The following is a 12,064-nucleotide window of genomic DNA, read 5'->3' as shown; positions in this document are numbered from 1 at the left end:
TGACATTTTACATATTTTAATGACATATGTCAATGTAACAAAATTTGTGTGGATCTGCAGAACAAGTCGGGGTATTTAATTCAAGGTAAAACCTTCCACAGAAAGCAAACTAAAAGGAGGCGAAGAATGGTGGGATTAAGGAAGTTTAGATGCAGAACAAAAGCATACAGGCATTTGAAGCTACGCTACACGTTAAGGCAATCATCTCAACTATTTCAGGCAATCATTTCAGCTAGATGCTAAATCTTGAGTCCGATTGTTGACATTCATCTAAAACACATAAACATATCAATGTATTAAATCCAGGAATTCTTTATTTGTAAGCAGAGCAGAGGGCCACTGTCAATACACTGTGTAATGATTTGATTTTTTTTTGGAGCAAACATGAACAACCAGAAATCTGCATTTTCTGCTTTCATGAATTTCCATCCATATGTGCTCAGGACAATTTCAAACAACAAGACTAGATCTGGCCAGGGTAGGAATGATTGTGGGACAGTTGTGGTCCTAATTTCAGTCAAGCTCAAAGTGGACACTTTACTCCAGTGGGGCCTGACCCATCCATTAGGAGCTGCTCCTAACAAGTTCCAACTCCCAGGAACCCCTCCACTTCACCTGATAGTTCTCCTGGTAGGATGTACTTGGCATTTTGCTGATCCTGTCTCACGGACTACTCAAACCCAAAAGACAACTCAGTGAGACCAAGTCTATTTGACAAGCAGTACCAAGGGAATAATCCCACCACTTTGCCGTTGCTGTGTACGTGGCCTGGTTACACAACAAAGCTATTAATAAAAAACGCTGCAGATGGGAGCGAAGTTTCATGGAGCTTTACTGGCAGAATCCGAACTCGACACACATGTACGGATCAATACGTGCCTAATAGTGCATGCTCAATATGCACCTAATAGTGCATTCAATGATGTGTTATTAAAACATAAAGTAGTCCCTTATTATACTGTAGGCTATATGGTACACTCCTTTTTTATTTTAATAGTGTATCAACTGTTGTTTTTACTGGGGCACTATGCTAAACAAATATGTTTACCCTTAACATACAAATGACTACCATTTGTTTTCTTAGTAACTTGATAATATCAAATTATAACAAAGTAATGTAATAATATCAAATTAAAACAAGCCTTTTTTTTACTTTTGGTCTAAGACCCATTTATAACTCAAGTCTCTGTGGGGGTCTTCTCTGCCTCTCTGGATAACGTTTGTTAATAAACTTGTTTGTTTTAATACAGATTTCCATATAAAAGTCATGAAAAGTTGACCTCTGAGCATAGGGAGTTAAGTAAATGTGCGCCTCCAACTTGCTAAGAGTTCTAGGCAGCATATTGCCTCCGTATCATGAGGACTCCTCTGTGCAGATGTCCTAGATATATACGCATCTTTGTGCTATCACCTGTCTTCTTTGCCCATTTCTCATTTGTTCCAACTGAGCTAATTACACAGCCAATCTTTGTATTCTCCTTAGATTCCAAATAGATAGCCTGACCTTTATGACACCATCTCTTGTTGTAATATAACTTTCCAACTTCTATTCGTGCTTCATATCTTTGTGCTGGTGATTCAGCAGGAGTGCGGAGAAGATGCTCAGGAGAAGACAGAGATGCTGGTCTTTTTGGAGATTTAAGCTTATTGAGAGTTTGCAGATCTTCCATTATCTGTTCATCTGTTAACAAGTAATTTAACTGCGCAGGTGTAGGTTTTTGTCTTTTATCTGTAATTGGAACAGGGTCATTAGGTCTCCTCCTTAGTTTCCTAGTCATTATTAGCTTTACCTCCATAGAATCTCCTGTGAGTTCCATCATTATCCTCTCATTCTCAATCATCTTTTTCTTTTCTTCTAACTCAATCTTTTTATCTTTAAACTCCTTCACTGCTGCTTTCTTCTCTTCAATATAATTCCTTTCCACTTGTTCTGTCTACAGTTGCAGAAAAAGCTCTGCATTTCATATTCTTTCTTTGTATTGTTGATCTAGTTTCTTCATCCTTTTCTGATACTCCTGCAAAGTGTCTTCCTGTAACTGCTGTAGCTGTCTTTTGAAAGATGTCAATTTCTCCTGGTACATCTGCTCTTTTACTTCCAGGTAGTCTTCATCATCCTGCTTATTGACAATATCCGTCTCCCTTGCATCCTCTGTATATTCATCTGAGTCGCAGCCACGGATATTTGCATTGGTCCTCATCGTCAACGCTGTCTAGCTCCTTGTCGTCATTGTAATAGTCAACAGTGGGTGAGAGGAGAGCTGCAGACATCTTCCCTGCCGACCTGCCCTCCTTTGTTGATACATCCAGTGCCTTGATGGCGTGCCAATCTAACTGGATTTTCCTGAACCATTCATGTCCCAGCAACGGTGGTCCTCCATTTTTCAGTACATAGAGGTTCAACTGCTGTGCTAGAAGTTTGTCTCTGTAGTGTCACTGTCACTTTAATTTTACCTTTGGGATGCACTTTCTGTCCTGTTAAGTCTTTAGCAGTAGCTTAGTTCATTTTAGAGGTATGTGAGAAAACAGTCATTTGTAGTTGTGTACAGAGATCACTGTTAAAGCTGAGCCTGTGTCCAACTCCATTTTCAGTCTCACGCCTGCCACTTGTGGAGTGATCCTTATTACTGTCCGATCATCTGTCTCTTTCACGCTGTGAAGTTGCAGACAAGACAATTCACTTTCGTCAGAGTCGTTTTCATCAGAGCTGCTTTCTTCCATTTTGTGTACATTGTTGTGTTTTCCTATCTGTGGTTCCTTGTTTCTCTGTATTTTGCCCTTTTTCTGTTGTTTACCAGCTTTGCATACTCTGCCAGTGTGGCCCTGTTTGCCACAGTTTCTGCATTCTTTGTCTTTAAACCAACAGTCATCAGCGTCATGTGACCTGTTCCCACAATAGTAACATTACTTCCCTTCATTTCTGTTCAGTGACATTTTATCCGTAGCATATTCCAGAGATTTTTTGTTGTATCTGTGAAGCACCCCATGCTGCTGTTCTGTTGATATTGCAATGTCCAGTGCCTATCTCTAATGTAAGGTCTTTTTCACCCAGGAGCTTCTTCTGTATGGTTTCACAGTGCATGCCACAGACTAACCTGTCCCTCAATGTGCCCAATAGACCAGCTCCAAATTGACAATGTTCTGATAATTTGCACAATTCAGCACAATATTCAGAAAAGCTTTCATTTTTGCTCTGATTGTGTTTGTGAAATTTAAATCTTTCAGCGATGACCAGTGGTTTGGGGTTTAAATGCTGTTGGAGAGTATCTACTATTTGCTTGAACACTTTGTCAGCTGGCTTTTCAGGGGTTAACAAGCTCCGTAGCAGCCCATACGTTTTTGCTCCCATAATACTGAGTATGACGCTGGCTTTCTTTTCATACTTAACACTGTTAGCCTCACAATATAACCCCACTCTCTCAATGTAAGTTGCCCAGTCTTCAATGCCACTATCAAATGCTGTAATGGTTCCAATCGTCGCCATCTTTGTTATGTTAATTTAGCCCCGTTTTTCTCATTTTCTTTTTGACTCACGTGTCCTTTTTGCAAATGCCACGAGTGCACTCGTCTAGTTGCGTGTGTCGCTCCTTTTTATCTTCCTTCTGGGGCAAGCAAACCCTCAGTCCCTGGGGTTCAGCACTGGCTGTGGTCTCGCCTGGACGTGCTGCGGCTCCGACTGTGTCTCTTGTTCTCCCGACGTTCCCGACCCTGGTTGTGCTCCTGCTTCCTCTCAGGCTCGCAGTCTCACTCTGCCTCCATCTCCCGCTCCTTGTGCTCTTATTCGGAGTGTCATTATCAATTAAAACACGGCATTCCGATATGATGTAGGTTCATTAACCTTGTCGCCAGTTTGTTGTGTATGTGGCCTGGTTACACAACAATGCTATTAACAAAAATGCTGGAGACAGGAGTGAAGTTTCATGGTGCGTTACTGGGAGAATCTGAACTCGACACACATGTACAGATCAATACGTGCCTAATAGGGCGTTCAATGACATGTTACTAAAACATAAAGTAATCCCTTATTATACTCTAGGCTATATGGTACAGCCACAAAACCCAAGGTCCTGGAAGATGAGGAATAATGGTTGCTGAATGAGGGTAGCAGTGAGTATGAGAGGAAGTACAACAAATGGACAATTGAGCAGTGGTTAGAGAAGGTGGCAGTGAGTGAAGATTACACACAATACTCCAGTTGTAACCTAACTGATGTTTTATATTGTTACCATCTTGATCAGTTAATAAATGCAAATATGCCTTCTTAACCATCATGTCCATTTATAGACAATAGACAATAGGTGCAGAAGTAGACCATTCGGCCCTTCGAGCCTGCACCACCATTTTGAGATCATGGCTGATCATCTACTATCAATACCCGGTTCCTGCCTTGTCCCCATATCCCTTGATTTCCCTATCCATGAGATACCTATCTAGCTCGTTCTTGAAAGCATCCAGAGCATTGGCCTCCACTGCCTTCCGAGGCAGTGCATTCCAGAACCCCACAACTCTCTGGGAGAAGAAGTTTTTCCTTAACTCTGTCCTAAATGACCTACCCCTTATTCTCAAACCATGCCCTCTGGTACTGGACTCTCCCAGCATCTGGAACATATTTCCTGCCTCTATCTTGTCCAATCCCTTAATAATCTTATATGTTGCAATCAGATCCCCTCTCAATCTCCTTAATTCCAGCGTGTACAAGCCCAGTCTCTCTAACCTCTCTGCGTAAGACAGTCCTGACATCCCAGGAATTAACCTTGTGAATCTACGCTGCACTTCCTCTACAGCCAGGATGTCCTTCCTTAACCCTGGAGACCAAAACTGTACACAATACTCCAGGTGTGGTCTCACCAGGGCCCTGTACAAATGCAAGAGGATTTCCTTGCTCTTGTACTCAATTCCCTTTGTAATAAAGGCCTACATTTCATTAGCCTTCTTCACTGCCCGCTGCACTTGCTCATTCACCTTCAGTGACCGATGAACAAGGACTCCTAGATCTCTTTGTATTTCTCCCTTACCTAACTCTACACCGCTCAGATAATAATCTGCCTTCCTGTTCTTACTCCCAAAGTGGATAACATCACACTTATTCACATTAAACATCATCTGCCAAGTATCTGCCCACTCACCCAGCCTATCCAAGTCACCCTGAATTCTCCTAACATCCTCATCACATGTCACACTGCCACCCAGCTTAGTATCATCAGCAAACTTGCTGATGTTATTCTCAATGCCTTCATCTAAATCGTTGACGTAAATCGTAAACAGCTGTGGTCCCAATACCGAGCCCTGTGGCACCCCACTAGTCACCACCTGCCATTCCGAGAAACACCCATTCACTGCCAACCAGTTTTCTATCCATGTCAATGTCTTCCCCCCAATGCCATGAGCTTTGATTTTACCCACCAATCTCCTATGTGGGACCTTATCAAATGCCTTCTGAAAATCGTGGTACACTACATCCACTGGATCTCCCTTGTCTAACTTCCTGGTTACATCCTCGAAAAACTCCAATAGATTAGTCAAGCATGATTTACACTTGGTAAATCCATGCTGGCTCGGCCCAATCCTATCACTGCTATCTGGATATGCCACTATTTCATCTTTAATAATGGACTCTAGCATCTTCCCCACTACTGATGTTAGGCTGACAGGTCGATAGTTCTCTGTTTTCTCCCTCTCTCCTTTCTTAAAAAGTGGGATAACATTAGCCATTCTCCAATCCTCAGGAACTGATCCTGAATCTAAGGAACATTGGAAAATGATTACCAATGCATCCGCAATTTCCAGGGCCACCTCCTTTAGTACCCTAGGATGCAGACCATCTGGACCTGGGGATTTGTCAGCCTTCAGTCCCATCAGTCTACTCATCACCGTTTCCTTCCTAATGTCAATCTGTTTCATTTCCTCTGTTACCCTATGTCCTTGGCCCATCCATACATCTGGGAGATTGCTTGTGTCTTCCTTAGTGAAGACAGATCTAAAGTACTTATTAAATTATTCTGCCATTTCTCTGTTTCCCATAACAATTTCACCCAATTCGTTCTTCAAGGGCCCAACATTGTTCTTAACTATCTTCTTACTCTTCACATACCTAAAAAAGCTTTTGCTATCCTCCTTTATATTCCTGGCTAGCTTGCGTTCGTACCTCATTTTTTCTCCCCGTATTGCCTTTTTAGTTAAGTTCTGTTGTTCCTTAAAAATTTCCCAATCATCTGTCCTCCCACTCACCTTAGCTCTGTCATACTTCCTTTTTTTTTAATGCTATGCAATCTCTGACTTCCTTTGTCAACCACTGTGGCCCCTTTCCCCCCTTTGAATCCTTCCTTCTCCGGGGGATGAACTGATTTAGCACCTTGTGCATTATTCCCAAGAATACCTGCCATTGCTGTTCCACTGTCTTTTCTGCTAGGATATCCATCCAGTTAACTTTGGCCAGCTCCTCCCTCATGGCTCCATAGTCTCCTTTGTTCAACTGCAACACTGACACCTCCGAGCTGCCCTTATCCTTCTCAAATTGCAGATAAAAACTTATCATATGCTGCTGCTGCCTTCATAGATCTTTGGACAACCACATCACGGTACTATTACTCAACACTTTCTCTAAGGACATACAGTACTATTCCATATGGACATCGTAGCCTTACTAGTCCTTCCAAAATGCATTACATTACCTTTTACAAGATTTAATTCCGTCCATCATTGTTCTGTTAGTTAAGGGGTAAATATTGGACAGAATATTGACACCTGAGAATGTTGTCAATATCTTTGCTTCTCATCTCTTCTGAAAGACAATTCTGCATTTGTACCAGAAAATATTAGTTCAATGTGTTGTTGGATGTGTATATTCCAAAACTAGTGCTGAGATAATTTTCATGAACCATCCTTAAAGCAAACTTAAGCATACCACAAAAAATATCAGCAAAGGCACATTGATTGGGAGAAGTAATAATGTGCACAGAGTATAATTCTTTCTAAAGTACTGAGAATGCTAAGATATAACTAAGAGTGATATACATCTCATTTGAGAGTATTTAGAAAGAACCCTTTCTGAAAACAAATTGAACTTACAATATGAAATGTGCTTTTTGTTTAATCCTGAAGAATGTCTTTCATGCCCTCTGTAGATAAACCAGATTGGTTTTCCAGATAATACACATCTGCTTTTCTAGCATCCGCAGATTTTCTTATTTGTGATTGGTTTTCCAAATATCCATATGTATTTAATGTGACAAACTGCATTTTGACTTTCAATTCAAAGGCTTGGAGTTTAAAAACAGGGAGGTTTTGTTATAATTGTACAGGATGTTGGTGAGGTCTCACCTGGTGCAAGTTTGGTTGGTTCCCTTACTTAACCTTTTGCAGCATTGGAGGCAATACAAAGCAGAATGGGAAGAAGTCAAAGTAAATTTATTATCAAAATACTTGTACAGAATGTCAGTATATACTAATCTGAGATTCATTCTCTTGCAGGAATTTATAGGAAAGGGGTATCCAACCAAATGAGATTAAATAATTTGGTCTTGTATTTCTTAGAGTTTAGAGAATGAAGGGTGATCTTGTTCAAACATGCATACTTCTAAGGGGAATATTGGAATATTCTCACAAGTGGAGAATCTCAAACAAGGGAACGTAACAAGAGGGAGTTGGTCATGTGAAACCAAGGTACTGTACTTAGAAATTTCTTCTCAGTGAAGCCCTGGCATTCTCCGCCTTGGCAGATAGTGGAAGCTGGATCAGTAGATTTACAGTGAATGTGTATAACTATTTGATAGATTGAGGAACAGATGGTACTGGACAACTGGCAGAGGAGTCGTCATCAATAAGCTCTGATCATGCTAAATGGCAGAATTGGTCTGATGGTCAATGGCCTCTGCTCTTATTTTGTGTGCATTCACTTGATATTCTTGTATATATATATTTTTTAAATCAGGGAAGCAGGTTAGAGCACCATGAATATTAACAAAATGAAGAGATGAAAAATAATAGCCTGCTTATCATTTTTCAGTACTGGCAGTTTGTCAGCAAAAAGATATGCTTAAGTAACTACTTCAAGGTTTTTATTCAGAATTTCACTCTTGATTAATCATACAATCTCTTCATAATCATTTAGCTTCAATTACTAAATACAAATATTAACCCCATTTTCAAAATACAACCTGTAGAGTTAAATTTGTAACTTAATGAATTAGTTCAGTAGCCCTGAGAATATAATAACCCAGAGGGAATTATTGCAGCAAAATAGAACTAAATTTATTATCAAAGTACCCACATATCTATCACCATATACTACCTGAGATTTGCCACTGCCATTACAAAAAAGGTACAGCAGCACCTCTTTCTTAGAAGTTTCCTAAGATTTGGCATGTTATCTAAGATTTTCACAAACTTCTATTGCTGCAGCAACAACCTTGCACTCAACATCAGTTAGACCAAGGATTTGATTATGGACTACAGAAAGGAGAAGTCCGGCGAACACACAACAATCTTCACCTTGGAGAGGGTGCTGACTGGTTGCACTATGGCCGGGTATGAAAACACCAAAGCCCTTGGAATGGAAAAGCCTACAAAAAGTAGTGGATACAATCCATTCCATCATGAGCTGTGCCCACCATTGAGCACATGCTGTCAAAGAAAAGCAGCATTCATCAAGGACTCTCACCATCCAGGCTATGCTCTCTTCTCACAGCTGCTATTAGGGAGGATGCACCAGAGCTTCAGGTCTCACACCACAAGGTTTAGGCAGAGTTATTACCCCTCAACCAACAAGCTCTTGAACCAGAAAGGCTAACACAATGACAATCAACACTGGCGGACATCAAAGGTGATCTGTACACCCATGACTTTGTGGCTAAGCCCAGCTCAAATTGCATCTATAAGTTTGCTGACCACAGTACAGAATTTCAGATGGTGATGAAGAGGCATACAGGAGTGAGATAGATCAGCCGGTTGAGTGGTGCCACAGCAACAACCTTGCACTCAACATCAGTTAGACCAAGGATTTGATTATAGACTTCAGGAAGAAGAAATTGAGGGAACACACACCAGTCCTCATTGAGAGATTGGAAGTGCTAAGAGTGAGCAGTTTCAAGTTCCTGGCTATCAACATCTCTGAGGATCTATCCTAGGCCCAAAATATTAATGCAATTACTTTGGCTATTTCTTTAGGAGTTTGAGCAGGCTTAGTATGTCACCAATGACAAACACAAATTTCTATAAATGTACTGTGGAGAGCATTCTTACTGTGTGGCATGGAGGTGCTGCTGCACAGGAACAGAAAAAAAAACCGTAGAAAGATGTAAATTCAGTCAGTTTCATCACTAATCTCCCCAGCATCTAGGACGTTCAAATTTGATGCCTCAAAACGGCAACATCCATCATCAAGGACCTCCATCATCCAGTGGATACCCTTTTCAAGGATGTGGTAGAGCGCCTTTAGATACACACTCAACGTTTCAGGCACAGCTTTGTCACCTCCATCATCAGATTTCTGAATGGACAACGAATCCAAGAGGGGTCTAATTCCTGATATTCAAAGTTAAGCAGGAGTTATTTTTGTTAAAGATTGGTAGGCTTTGAAAAGGAATGCAGATGTTGCTCATGTCACATTACTTGTGTATATCCCTGTTCCACAAATGGTTCTATACTTCATTGCCCTTGGGAGTTTATTATCAATACCCCTGAAGAGAGCAGATGTATAATAACAATAAAATCTGCTGCTAGTGCCCATACCTTGCCAATTCACCAGAGATTATTTTAAAAACATTTCAAGATTTTTGTCTGGAATGCATGTCTGCTTCCCATGTGGTAACTTAGCTTATTACATCAATGGTTATGTTCAGCTTTACATTAATGGGCAACTGACTGTACTGTCATTATTCAATATTCCTTTTATTCTGCATGTTTACAACTTCAGCTTTACCAATGATCCATTGCAAATATAACATATATCAAGTTATTTTATCTTCAGTTTTTCTGTACACTCTTCCGCTTAATACACAAAATACATGCTGTGACAGCCTGTGAATAGTTGGTATTTTTCATTTTCAAGAATGTAAGTGGAACTATGACCATGGTTTATATTTTGAATTTTCTGATGATAGCAGAAACTGGTTTTGAATGAAACTGCAGTTCATCCTACTGTTAACTGTGACACACAATGTTAGAATACAATGCATCCTCCCTCCACCATGTCATCTCTATCAACATTAGTTTGATATGCCTTGTTCATATTGGTCAGTAGATCAGTGCATAGTTTTCATTGTCCTAGTAAATATCCTTAATGCTCCTCATTCTGATAGAACTGAAATCCAAATCATAAATAGGACAATAAGCGATAACCTGCAGAAATAAATATTTTAAAATGTAATAATCTGAATTTTTTTTTAAAAATAGCAAAAGTAGTACTCGTTACTCCTCATAATCCTGATGGCTAATCTGCTACTAAAACAAATACCATACAAGTTCATTGCTAACAGTAAATAGCAAAATTACTACAAATATTATTTCTAAAAAAGTCATTGGGGAAATTCAGTAGGTGATGTTGAGGAAAATAATTTGAATTTTATTTTGTTTACAGATTAGATGTACATTGTTTTAGCATATAAGTGACACTGAAAATGGTTTTGTTTACAGGTACAATGATATAAAGCTTCCTTCTCAAATCAAACACGAGGAAATCTGCAGATGCTGGAAATTCAAACAACAACATACACAAAATGCTGGTAGAACACAGCAGGCTAGGCAGCATCAATAGGGAGAAGCGATGTCGACGTCTCGGCCTGAAACGTCGACATCGCTTCTCCCTATTGATGCTGCCTAGCCTGCTGTGTTCTACCAGCATTTTGTGTGTGTTCTTCTCAAATCAATTAGCTTTTAATTAGTTCACGTTTTATCTCAGTATAAAAAAAGTCTACACCTATTCAAAGAATTCTCTTAGCTGCCCTTCAAAGTGTATTAAATACAATTCAATTGCTCAACAGTTTATATTCCCTCTCAAAGTTTATACAATGAGCAATTGGTAACATTAATAAGAATGTTTTTTTTTATAAACATATACATTTTCCCTATTACCCACTCTCCATCATTTTACTTTACTTCAGAAATAACTTTTGCCTCAGAAACTCTGTCCAACATCAGGCCTGCATTATGATAATGTACAACACTGCTTCTCGCTGTATGGTACAATGAGTACACAAGCCCAACCAAAAGAACTGCATTTGTTGTTAGTGCAATTTTCAAAGCTCCCAATGTCACAGTACAAATTAAATCCCAAAAATGCATCAAGAACACTGGGGCACTGTTGTAATATCAGGTTTGTGTTAACTTAGAAATCATGATGGGGAGAAAATGCTCAAATCGCAATGTGGGATTCAATTCCATGTGTTCCTACACGGGTACTTTAAACAGATTTTAAAAGTAACAAAGTTTATATTTTCTATATTTTGTAGGCATGGTGAGGGTCAGGAGTCAGCTAAATTAGAAAGATTATATTCAGAATAAAATTAGTATTCCTAATGATTTTAACAAATGTATTGCTTAAAACATGTACATTGAGGACGGTATAACATTAAATTAAATGACTTTTGAGTAAGTAATGTTAATCACTGTGTTGTATAAATTATTTAATACCACCTTTTCTTTTAAATACTGTAATTTTCTCTCTTTTCATCCAACAGTGTGCAAACTTTTGAGAATACATTGAGGAATTAGTCTGCAAGTTATACAATAATGGTCAAAGATCTTTCATTTAAAATTAGTTTAAACTTAGATGCTCTTTTAGGCACTAATGAATATAAAGCCCAACTTATACTTGAAAACTTACAGGATTCTGTAGAAACCTGATGTTGCATGCGGCTTTGAATTAAATATTTTATAAAATATAAAAACATGAAATTTTGGAATTAAGCTGTACTTTTCAGTTTCCCTTCATCTTCCAAATTAATCCTGATCTGAAGACTTCAGGATATTATTCCATATTGCATACTTTCCATTAATCATTTCTCAGTACTTTAAAAAAGTTGCACCCACTCCCCTTTTGCTTTTCTGTTGGAAAGATTTAATGATACAG

General features: G+C 39.2%; 1 long non-coding RNA gene and 1 pseudogene across 1 annotated transcript in view; one reads left to right on the top strand and one right to left on the bottom strand.

The window, feature by feature from the left end:
* Positions 1-12,064, top strand: part of LOC140727825 (uncharacterized) — a 56,045-nt gene that overhangs the window by 19,043 nt on the left and 24,938 nt on the right. The gene's annotated exons all lie outside the window — the stretch shown is intronic.
* Positions 1,332-2,268, bottom strand: LOC140727312 (sin3 histone deacetylase corepressor complex component SDS3 pseudogene; annotated as a pseudogene).

Source organism: Hemitrygon akajei, chromosome 5 (assembly GCF_048418815.1).
Source record: "Hemitrygon akajei chromosome 5, sHemAka1.3, whole genome shotgun sequence".
Classification (NCBI taxonomy): Eukaryota; Metazoa; Chordata; class Chondrichthyes; order Myliobatiformes; family Dasyatidae; genus Hemitrygon; species Hemitrygon akajei.
Note: the sequence above shows the minus strand (reverse complement) of the source record. Positions and strands in the feature narration are given on the sequence as shown.